This window comes from Ostrinia furnacalis, unplaced genomic scaffold, assembly GCF_004193835.3.
Source record: "Ostrinia furnacalis isolate ACB-3 unplaced genomic scaffold, ASM419383v2 OfSCF7336, whole genome shotgun sequence".
In the NCBI taxonomy this organism is placed as follows: Eukaryota; Metazoa; Arthropoda; class Insecta; order Lepidoptera; family Crambidae; genus Ostrinia; species Ostrinia furnacalis.
Genome location: NW_021137575.1, coordinates 527,140 through 539,781, shown reverse-complemented (window position 1 = coordinate 539,781; position 12,642 = coordinate 527,140).

Sequence of the window (12,642 nt, the reverse complement as noted above, 5' to 3'; positions counted from 1 at the left end):
AGGTTAATGTGCTGGTGACTAACTTAAATACGCTTTTATCTTAATGATATCATATTTGTTTTTGAAATTATAAAATGTATGCTGAAATATCACAAGATTCTAGAGCTCAGGCTAAAATGGGGCACATAGGCTATTTACGAAGCATCGTATACCTACCCTAGATTTTTGTCATACATAGTGACCACTTTTTTCAATCGCAAGAAATGGAAAGTAAAAAAGCCGCATTCTGAAGGAAATCTTAAATTGTCTACATCAAAAGCCTAATTTGCTTATTTATTAGATCACACACTTTCAGTGCTTTTAAATTACCAATAGTAGGTACCACACCTTTATAGAAAATTTCCGCATAAAATCGGAAAGGCTCTTACGGCGAAGGCATTAATATTCCCGATGCAAACAGCGGGTAGGCAAAGACATATCGACCTGACATCCTTATGAAATGTGTAATTTTGTGCGCAATTAACTAAATTACTGGATGTAGTAAGCCTTGTCACAGTTAGTCAAGAACAAACACTTCACTTTGCCTGGACAGGACGCAATTGACACAAACACAACGTATAAGTAAACGTCAGTGTTAAAGTTAGACAATACATTAATTTTACGTAGCAATGGCGTTAAAATTTTGTCAATATAATAATTGAAAATATCATTTCTTGTATGACTTATTTTTTGATATTGCCAAGATATTCTGTAATAGCTGTTGACCTATTACAGTACTACATGTAATAGAGACTATTAACAGGCAGACTACTGTTAAGGCAAAGTATTCACCCAAATGCTGGATTTAAGTGTGGAAAATTAGGAGAGAAGAGAAAACTTTTGATGTCAATAGAAAAATAAAAATAATTGTTGTACTTACGAATTCTTAAGTTGGACCATCTAACTTTAACGGTAACTATAACGATAACCGGTGCTTTTTGTATGGAGTTTGACAGATTTTTGACGTTTGTTCCAAATAAAGTAAGATGGTGCAACCCAGCCAAATTGCCTCGCTTTTGAGTGAAGTGGCTGGTCTGACAGAACAGTGGCCATTACACAACGATGTTTCTCTGTCAACTTATGTCAGAGCTGTGTGTTTAGCGTGAATATTTAATGTCAAAACGTCGTCTCGAGTTAGATTCTAGCCTAACGTCTTGGAACAAGTTAAGTGGAAGCTATTTCTAACGTTTTTGTTAGGGATATATTAAGTCCGCTACAGAGCAATAAACACAGTGGTTGGTAGTAACATAATAAATATATTGGTATCAAAGCACACGTAGAATATTTACAATAGAGAGTTCGGCACAGCCATTACACAGCTAAAGACAACATCACATTTGNAAAGCACACGTAGAATATTTACAATAGAAAGTTCGGCACAGCCATTACACAGCTAAAGACAACATCACATTTGAATATAAATGACAGTTCTATCATAGCGGTTCCAGCTAGCCAGCTCTACGTTATACAGCATGAAGGTGCTCATCAACAGTTTTAATAACCGCTGTCTACGTTGAATGGCGTATTAACTAGTAACCATTATGTTTGTTTGTTTAAAGTTCGCTTTGTATTTACTTCAGGCACCGCACAATTGTTTAGCTAGAAATAAGGCAGACTTTTAGGTAATGAGTTTCTCTTTGTTCTTAAAAATTAAAACGGGTTTTAACTAAGCCACTGTTTTGTCTCGTTTCTTCTCAGTGATATCAAAATTTAATGTAACTGAAAGTTACAGAATTATACATTTAAAAATTATCTCATGGACAACGACTGCCAAGCTTGGAAATCTAGTCGGCTTTTTAAACACCAATTACCGACAGTTACATAAGCTTCAATGATTTTCAGAGAGTTATTGAACAATGATTCCATTTTATCTTTAGTCTGCAGTTTTATTCGATCATCGTCCATTGTGGCCGGTGCATCAATGTGAAATGGCGATAGAGACGCCCCCGTTGTGCAGCTACAGATACATTTTATTTTAAAAAAATTTGACTGCATATTCGTCGGCCGTTTGGTGTACTGTTTCAAAACGGGCTACTATTCCGGAGGTAGCGGGTTCGATTCCCGCAAAGTACAAACATTTGTGTGCATGAAAATATTTGTTTGTATTGGTCTGGGTGTTTTCTATGTATAATAGATATGTATTTACAAAAAAAGTATTTAAGTATGTTTATACCCATAGTACAAGCTCTGCTTAGTTTGGGACTAGAACCGCAGTGTAAAATGTCCAAAGATATTTATTTATTTATTTATTTATACACATACAGTATTTGGTTTATATGCCTTCGTCGTATAGTAGATGTCTAAAATTGTTGAATAACATTTCACGGGAACTGAAAATTGATACTAATTTAATTAATTAAATTCACTTTTATCTAAGAAATAACAAACTTAAAAACATATTTTGAGAAAAAGTTCACTGCCAGAAGCGAACAGAAGGATTTTATAATAACATTAACAAATTGATTATATATGAGCGGTATTCTGAAGAGACGCTGAAAAATTCAAGCAAATTCTATATTTGGACCAGTCAAACATTTGAATAGTATCGATTCATAATACAGGCTTTATGCTTTACTGAAACGATTTAAAGTGCACAATAGGAGTTTACGTTAACCTCTAGCTGCAATCTAAATTGGGCGGCGTTCGCGCCCGCCCTTTGTGGAGCGCCCAGCCGACAATGTTTTCAATGCGTTTGAAACGGTTGCCGGTTAAATGAAAATTTGGGACTGGCTGTAGACAGATAGCTGGTGAATAACAATTTGAAATGGCTGTATATGGGTGTGTTAGTCTAGCATCAAAGGTGCTAGAAATAGAAAAATAATAAAACTTTCTTTGGCCATATCGCACTCTGTTGAACGACTTGTCGTTCAGGGGAAGGTTGAAGGCACAAGACTGCGCGGCAGGTCGCCTAAGCGTTGGACTGATCAGGTCATGACTGTACTCAATGGTCCACTCCACGAGTGTACAAGAAAAGCTGAAGCAATGCGAGAGGAATGGCGATGGATTGTAAAGCTTGCCGCCAAACCAGGTTCGGAGACCACGACCATTCAGCCGAGAGAATTGCGACGACGAAGAAGAAAACGCCTAAATTGGTATAGGATCCCATGATCCTATACCTATTTCCTATACTATCTATTGCGGCCATAATAGATTTAAAAAGCTGCGTTTAAGTCTGTAAGTCATTTTTGAATAGGAACATTAAAAAAACATAAGTATAGCTTTATTGATGATTTTCAATCAGTAAAATTCAGATTATTTGATTGATCTTCAACCAATTCAAAGAAAAATCCCGTCCCGAAATGTAATTTCAGCTCTAACGAACTAGCGTACACATCATCTAGAGGAGTGCGTCTGCAAATATTGCCTTTAACGCGTACTTTTCTTCGACATCAAACAGGTCTAGACACGTCCATTCTATAGAGACCCATGTCTCCTCCATAAACTACCCTTGTGTTAGTTAAATTTCCATAGAGAAAGAGGGGACGGGGAGCTCAAGTTTTCTGGTCTTTGTTTGGGATAAGGGTGCATCCAGATTAACGGGCAGATCGACAAAGAAATGCAATTAAATGTAAAATAGGGGCTGATACACACGATTGTTGACGGTGTGACGAATGGGGGTCGGATAGGTGCCAGTCGATTTCTTTTTACAGTTTTCCCATTTGTTTATTTGCAGCCATCTTGGATTCGAGTGGGGCTGTGATTTACAGTTTAATAGAATGATCCCGGAGTAAATGTTTAGGTGCTTACATTTGAAAGGAACGTAACTAAATTTTACTGTGTGTAATTACTAAATTGTGATTGATTGTTAACAGAACACATTTACATAAAAGGAGTACTTGTTGTGTAAAAATGTACTTCGTTCGTTCGTTCGTTTCAGCCAAATGACGTCCACTGCTGGACAAAGGCCTCCCCCAAGGTTTTCCTTAGAAATTCCTTAAAAACGTGCTTAAAATAGATTTATTAAGCTAAAACTACACAAGGAAAAAAATAGAAAAAAGTTTTACTGTGCCCATAGCATTTACGTTTACCGGCAATATCACATCACATCTCAAAATTTCATTAATTAATTCTTAAGTGTTTACAGTCTGTGTAACTAACTGTAAATGTAGAGCTACAGCACATCAACTTATCCATTTTTGTGGCAAACTCGCTCCTATTATCACTACATAAAATGCACGTGCTTGTCTCATTCTGCTGTCCCTAAACCTCAATATCAAAGTTCCCATCCTCAAATCCAATTCCCATGATCAGCCCGCAGGAACCCAGGGATAAGTACCTAATTGGTACTTTAATATGGGTCCCAGAGACAAGTCCAGACGAGTCCCGGTTAATCGTCATCCTATTAATATTGGACCTTTGACCGCTGAACGAGAAGGCTTTTAATACAGACGATCTTAGTTTATTTGTATTTATTTGTATTACCTACTCAATTTGAACAGAAATAGATTGGATTTTCGGTCAACATTGTGTTATTAAAACAATATTTTATGAAGTGTTTGTTTTAGCCACTACATACTATTATTCTATGTTTTAATTTAACTTGTGGGTACAATAAATTGTTCACCTGCTTGATGAGTCGATGAAGACATCGTATTTTGTGGCAATCCTTGAGATAGACTTACGTCTAGCATTGTACTGAAATTAACTGAAGTCATGACAAAGTAACACCTTTTTTAATGTCGGCCGTTTGGTGTAGTGGTTCGAAACGGACTACTATTCCGGAGGTAGCGGGTTCGATTCCCTCACAGTTCAAACATTTGTGTGCATGAACATGTTGTTTGTATTGGACTGAGTATTTTCTATGTATAATAAGTATGTATTTACAAAAAAATGTATTTAAGTATGTTTATATCCGTTGTCTAGTACCCACAGCACAAACTTTTCTTAGTTTGGGACTAGAAGCGCAGTGTAAAATGTCCAAGGATATAAAAAAAAAAAAATGTATATTTTACAGAACTCAGAATAATTCGTTTCTTTTTAATAAATTCCATCGATCTATACCTATAGTAAGATTGGTCAAAATTCACTCAGCGGTTTACATTAGGCATGATAACAGACACAGTAGATGCTTACGTCATATAATGAACACACCCTCCAAGTTACAGGTCTTTACGATCAGCGGTTTAGGCTGTGCATTGTGTTATCACAAGTTACTTTAAAATACGAGCAAGTAAAATGTAGAAGCTTTAGAAGAAACCGCACGAAATCGTGTCGTCGATTGTAATCTTCCCGAGCGTTTCAGCAGTAATTTAAAATGCATAAATCTCCTTCGCTGAGTCGGTCGCTAACTGGATCCCCCGGGCTCTAACTTTCCGTTTTATGAATAGGTAATCGCTTGATGCGAACCGCAAGCCCGGGTAACTAAATCGAGTTTGATAATGCTTGGGAAGTATTACTTAGGTAGGTACATAATTTTTCGATCGAAAAAGTACGAACGTACGTACGAAGTACGAAGTAGCAGGGAAGCGCTGGATGCAGGCCGCTACCAATCGATCAACGTGGAAAGCATTAGGGGAGGCCTATGTTCAGCAGTGGACGTCCTATGGCTGAAATGATGGTGATGATGAAAAGTACGAATTAAGTACTTATTGTCAAGTATATAATTTCATGAAATAATCAAATAACTAATTAAGTATTATTTTTAATTTTTAGTCTGTCATCTATAATAAATTCGACATCAAAGAGTTAGTTCACTCTCTAATGCATCCAAAAGTTAATTGCAGTTTCGTATAATATGATTGACCTAAATACTTGTTTAAAAACCCAGGCAAAAATCTAGGCTTACGAAGGTATTGTGACCAAATGGGTATTAGTACCGTACCTACTAAGAAACTATACTAATCCTGTAATTTTCATGAAATCAACGTAAAATATACGAGTAAGTACTTAACTATACGGGATTTTATGAAATTAAATTTTATTTTGTTTAGAGTTAAGTTTGCCTTAGTTTTAAAAAAAAAATCTGTTTTTTGTAAATGAAATTAAATTAAAAATTTGGCATTTATTTATGAAAAATATAGTTAATAGACAATACGAAAGGGTTGTAACTAGTATTTAACAGCCATTACTTTTACAAAATCAATCAGATAAACCTTAGATCAGACCTTAACCATTCACTTACGTACATGAGCATAAACATCCTACGTTAACCTCGTACGTAGCCAGTGATTGATGATGCCGGAAGACTGATGCAGTGTCCAGCGACCTCGCCCGCAGCCGTCCGGCATTGCATTAGCTTATTGGAAATGTAATAAATAATCCTAGTGGTGAAGATACTTAAGATAATAGATAAGAGAGAAGAGTAAGGATTAAGAAAGACTTAGGTAGGTATTATTGTTTCGCAAAATATGAGGAGGTTTTTGTGTGAAAAGGTTACCCATTAATTTATTTATTTATTTATTTCCACATGCTAAATATACATAAAATGGGCGAATAAAATTTTTACTATCATTTCAGTCTATGGTAGTCCATAGATAGTTAAAAACCTACCTCATGGACGACTCCTTATGAAAAATGTACTATATTATGCGACCATAATATGTATAGTACATTTTTCATACAGCTACCGGTAAGGTACTATTTAGTTCTATGTAAAAATAATTTACTGAAAATCACAGTCCCAAAGGGTGATATTACTGTATTCTTAAACTAGTTCCTTATGTTTAGAGAACGGCAAAACATTAAGCTAAAAGTTTTTATTACTTTTATTATTGTAAAAGCCTCCACCAAAAAATCTACAACGTCATCTCCTGAAAAACGTCGACACCTATAGATATGGTTCGCTGCTATTTTCACAATATTGCATCTACTAAAATAGTCATTTACCACAGAATTTGAGACAAACTTCATTAAGGGCTGATTTTTCAATCGTCGGATAACTTTTAACTGAAGAATAAGTTTGGCACATTGACAGTTTTAGTATGGGAAATATGTCAAAATGACAAGTTTATTCTTCAGATAAAAGTTATCTGACGATTGAAAAATCAGCCCTAAAAAATGCGTTACATTTTCAGCAACAAAAGGATGTCTTCCCTAGTCGGCAGAAAAAAATTAAAATTAAAGGTATGTTTTCACAGTGGAAGTGATTTCGCTTGTGCAAAGAGGGCGCGAGGGCTCGCTGCACCCTTGTTCAAGGGATGATGTTGAGCAAAAAGTGAGCACGGCTTGCGAAAAGATAAGGTGGATAAGACAAGCTTAAAGCTGTTTAAAAACTTTATATCATTAAAATATTTAACTATTTTTTACATTTTTTTTATTCGTTTGTTATTTTGTTTGTTATTTCGTTTGTTTTCAATAAGAAGATGGCAATTGCTTGACAAAATTGGACCAAATCTTTCCTCAAATATTTCTACAAAGAAAGGAACAGGCAGGTCTTGCGCTGCTGCAGGATCCAGATGCAATCCGCCACTTTCACCCCCAGATCGTCGGTCCGTTGAGAGGGGAGTCTGCCTCCACAGAGTCTTCCATACAATTATTTATGAATGAGGTATAAAAAGATCCTTTTTTTAAACCTATTCATATTTATTGCTAAAACAGGTGGATGAATATTCCACGATGGTATATCCAGCCAAACACAGCTCAAAACGCATCCTAACCTTTACTCTAATACTCGTACGCACTATTTTACAACAAAAAAATGTCCCAACCGTCGCATCCACGCAATTCTTCCGCTATTTTCTATGTAATGCGGCTAGAATGACAGTTTGATTCACTTAGCTCGCTTTACACAGTATAAACGCGGCATCGCGGAGGGTTGTACTCGGGGTGAATTTTTACACCCTCACACCCGTCAAGGTGCGCTTTTGAATTGTGGCTTTTCAAATGAATTGGTTGAATTTTTATGGTCTGTGGTTTCAGCTTATAGTTTTATATGGTTTGGTTTTTATGAAAAACCAATGAGAGTATCTCTTCATTCGTGCATTCAAATTCAAATCTGGGAACTGTACAAGATAGTGTCATTACGTAAAGAAAATAATAAACTCATGTTTCTACTATGATTTTTACGATTTATATTCATAGTTTTGTACTTCTAATACTTAGACCTGTTATAAATTGGGTATTTAAAGGATCTGTTTCATCACAAGATGGGAGGGATTTTCCCTCATTGATTCATCACAAGCCTTGAATAGAAAAGAGTTTTCGGTAATCAAACCTTTATTTATAGACTTATGAATGTTATAATAACCACATAAAACTTTATCAGGCGTACAGTCCTAAACCTGGCATTATTTTATCTACATGTTTGTATTTAGCGTCACATTCATACCCGAGTCGTATCGCTTGAATTTGATAAATCTACATAACACATAGATGCATTTTCGCTGTATCTGTCAAGATGTGATACGATTCATAATGGCGTCGAAACAGTTGAATGTCCGTGAAACAAACTAATAGAAGCAGTGGGTGTCCTCTCAAAGGATGTCACCGAGCCCTTGTGCAAAATATCTTATTTGTGTCTCGCAGGGCTGGCTGGGGAGCTAAAGTTAAAAGTTAACTCTGGAAATGGCTTACTGATAGCAAGGAGTTAATGTGTTTAACGACATTAAAAACAAGATTATTAGCGTTGTTGTCTATTTTTAAAGCACAACGGGGAAGCTATTGGCTTTTGTCTCATCGAATGGAAAGTGTTATTTCATAGAGAGGGACTGTCTACCTCATCTGTTACTGCTGAAATACAACAATGCTATTAACATTGTTGTTATTTCGACAGACTTAAGTAAGATGGTGGAATGTAGTTCCTAGCACTTCCGCCCAGCTATGCGGACGTGGAACACTACTTGGACCTACCTCTAATCAAATCAAGTAGAAAAATGTATATCCATTATGAATCGAACTCAGGACCTCTAAGGTTTGCGACAGATGATGTAACCAGTAGATCACGAAGCGGTAACTAGTTAGCAAGAGATGCCTAAGTATTAAGCACATATTAGACACTAACTGATAGCCGTTGGGGCCGAAAATTTCGCCTGAAATGACCTGGTGAAGGTTGTCGCAGAAGCCTTACGGGAGGTTTTAGTCCAGAAATGGATGGTAGTACTAGATTAAATGCGTTGTGCGTGCCTGGATGCGGGCAGCGCAGGACCGTTTATTGTGGAAAACCTTGGGGGAGGCCTTTGTCCAGCAGTGGACGTTATTTGGCTGAAACGACGACTAGATTAAAACGATACCTGCTTTATTATTATCTTTAGACATTTCTCCAAATTTTATATCTACGACTGCAATATTGGCACCCAGCGGAACGCGTGGGCGGCCCACCGCACGCGGTTTTGCAATTTCGGCCGAACAGTCCGCGCTGTCCGCAGGCGACGACAGGCGCCTATTATGGACACCGGTAGTTTAAATAAATTTAAATAGTAATGTAGTTAATAATAAATGGGTCTCTTTGAAAACTATTACACAGCGCATGTGATCGTTTCATCCACGAAGACGAGCCCCACCAATTTTTGGTCGAGGGCAGCGCGGGGTGCGGGGAGTTTGGCCCGAGCAATCCGAGCGTCATTATTATAGTGTGCGTGTGCATTCATTGATAATTTAGCGTGTACCGATAACACTCAAACATTCGCGGGAGAATGGTGGGGCCATAGGTGGGGCGCGTCTTCGTGGATGAAACGATCTATGCCGATGTATTAGAACAGTCGCTTAACTCAAAAGAGTTCAACATTATTATTTCAGCCAAATGACGCCCACTGCTGAACATAGGCCTCAATGATTTTGATAATGACCGGTTGGTAGCGGCCTGCATCCACCACGTCCTACGCTGCGCTTTCCGGTACGGTTTTCATGTAGTCGCTATCAATTGATAGCCACTGGCTATCACCTTTAACACGTAACACCTCCCTCAGTCAGTGTCCAGTGTGGACGGCTGAAATCCGTGGACCGTGAAATCCTTTGGCTCAAATCGGTTAAGCGCTTAGCGCCGCCTCATCACCCGACGGATTTTATTTGTACCGTTTGTTTGCAAGAACGAAATTAAAATGTGAATTACCATGCCAGTTTTGTGGGATAAACGTTATGGGAATTTGGACCTAATTGGCATCATAATAATTATTGCTTTTGTCCATAATCGTCTGGTGTTGTAGCGTTGGAAATTATCGACAAAGAATTAAAGTACAAAATAAAAGTTTTGTTTTTCAATCTAATCTCCTTAAATTAAAAAATACTCTTGGTGAGAAATCACGTCGAATCAAAATTTTCTGAGAAAAATTGTGATACACGTTCAATGAGTGCGTTAAGAATAATAGATTTGTAAAAATTGGTTCATTAATTCATGTGGTTGTTGTTTACGTCACTCCCACGGGTTCACCGCAGCTATATTTTGCATGTTGAGAGAGACACCTGCAAGCCGCACGCGTGTGCTCGACATTACGGACGATGTGTGGTCTCCCACAATATGGCCGCTTGGAATCCAAATTACTATGCTACTTACTATGCTACTTAAGTGGGTTATATCAAAGAGGTTTATAGTGATAGTAAAGTTAGTTGACATTATAAACGACCGCGTAAAAAAATCTTCATTCAGTCAGGATTACTGTTTTTGTTGACCAAAAAAAAAAAATAGCCACGATAGCCCAACGGTGAAGTAGTCGGACTGGCCGACTCGAGATCCGAGGAACACGGGTTAGAATCCCACCTCCGCTTGACTATTGTGGTGAGCCCACTCGTAACACAAGCTTATTTAGCTTATCACGAGGGGCTAACGAGACTATTAGTAATTTGTGCAATACAAATTGCTAATAATCTTTAAAAAAAAATAAGCATCTATTGCGTATTTCAAATTAATTTGCGTACATGGGTCTGCGGCCTCGACACACCGTTGACCTGTTAGGCGCAGAGCGTCTGCGGTTAACCTATTAGGTAATGATTAATAGGTTAATAGAGTTTAATAGATAAGCATTTACGCAAAAAGACTAGCCGTGTGTCGATCCAATCACAAAAGATTCGATTGTAAATGGTGAAAATTGAGACGAACATAAAGTTAACTCCAGCACTTTCATCTAAATCGATACGATAAAAAATATCGTACGATTTGCTGTATCGATTCTAGACATCAAATAAATTGGCCGGTCTACAACCGATGTAATTCCACAATAAACCGTGACGGTCATTTTTGCTTGGATAACGACGTGTGAACTCAAATGAAAAGAAGAATCTTGCTAAAGGATTTATGTAGGGGAAACTAAGGAGAGTTGTGACATATGAAACTTGTGACATTGTCGATTTTTGGCAACCTATTAATTATTAGCGAGCTCGCAACGGGATGTATTTGTTAGCTTGCAACGGGATGTGTTTGATATTAAAAAGATAAAATTACTTAACTCCATATAGTTATCAAAATGTACGATATTTCGTAAGGATATTACGCCCATCTCACGTAACCCCATATTAATCACTATCCACTTTAAATTGGTAACTACACGTGAGCAGTAATAGTCCCTAAGTATCTGAACTCAAACTTGGGCGCCAAGTTCTTCTGCGAGAAATTACCGAGTTAGGAACAGGGTGACAAGATTGACATGAATTTTTGAGACATTTTACATACTCGTAACTCTCCCAATTAAGTTTGTCTACAGAAATTATATTAACGACTAGCTGACCCGGCGAACATCGCAATTTTCCTTATTTGCTCACCGTTTAGACCTACCCTGGACTACGAAAAACATTTTAAAACCAAAATCAGCTCAATCGGCTCAGCCGTTCTTGAGTTTTAATCAAACTAACGAACAACAATTCATTTTTATTTATAGAGATAATAATATTCATTCAAAAAAAATAGCAATATTTTAATTCATATCTCGTATTCATCCTCAATTCCACGTCAAATAAAAGTAATTTGTTAAACGTCGTGTCTTCAAATTCACCTATCACGATTATTTTTTATTATTATACAACTATGTACGCTATTTGATTCACAGTAATATTCTAGGATTTAGTTTCAAGCCATGCTTCCCTTTTCTTTACCTACTTACCGTTATGATCTTTCTGGTTTACTGCGAACAGGACGTAACGTACGTAAGTCGTAAGTGCGCAAAGATCACGCTTAGGAGTATTTTCATTTGTTCTAGAGTTAGAGACTATGAGATAGAAGTTCTTATTCCGATAAATTTATCCTAAAAATTTCACTCTTATGGTCACCCTTGTTAGGAACGAGACGCCCATCAAGTGTAGCGTCACAACTTTACACAGTTTGTATGGGATTTAAATACGGCTAGAGATGAGTTTGCGAGCTGAATGAGGAAGTATTAAGGGTACTTGTACTCGTATATTTAAGTTCAAAAACAGTTTTAAATATTTAAGTAGGTATTTAAAAAAAAAACATCAATATCAAGTCCCAATTTATAAGTACCTACTAATTTTATGTAGAGTTTTAAAGACGATATAGACGTCAATTATTTTAGATGTTATTTTTTCAATGCAAATTAATTATACATCCTCCAATTTAAGTGTAAATCTAATTATCAAAGTAAATTACCTAAATAATTATAATTAAAATTAATGTTAAACATAGGTGAAGGACTGAAACCCACTCCTTCCAGAGACTAAAATATTCCAAAGGCACTAAGCACACTGGTATTTTAAACGACATCATTCAACTTAATACAATAGCAATAAAGGTGGCCAATAAAATAATACAGCTAAAAAATTTACAATGGATCTGCCAGAAAT